This window comes from Mercenaria mercenaria, chromosome 17 (genome assembly GCF_021730395.1).
Source record: "Mercenaria mercenaria strain notata chromosome 17, MADL_Memer_1, whole genome shotgun sequence".
NCBI classification, from domain to species: Eukaryota; Metazoa; Mollusca; class Bivalvia; order Venerida; family Veneridae; genus Mercenaria; species Mercenaria mercenaria.
The window spans coordinates 5,449,801-5,450,125 of record NC_069377.1 but is presented as its reverse complement, the minus strand read 5'-3'; positions in this window follow the sequence as shown (position 1 = coordinate 5,450,125).

Here is a 325-nt window from a genome sequence, read left to right as displayed (position 1 = left end):
TTCAAATTACAATATAGTTTGCGTGTACATCAATCCTGCGAGACTAGTGGAAGCATCATGGGAGGTCATTTGTCTATAATTACCATGCCAACTTTTGCAATATTACGATTGTCTTATTATTCCATAATTTTACCCATCATGCCATTCTTCCCGCGAGAAAACAAATCACTAAGTGACGCAGCGTGTGCCATTGGACTGGTCACGCATGCGCCGAAATGTTTCTATTATGTACATTTCGAATGACGCACGCCAATGCCCAATATTTGTATCCAAAAAAAATGTCCGATACCAGCGCTCTTGTCACGTGATTGAGTATTATTTAAAG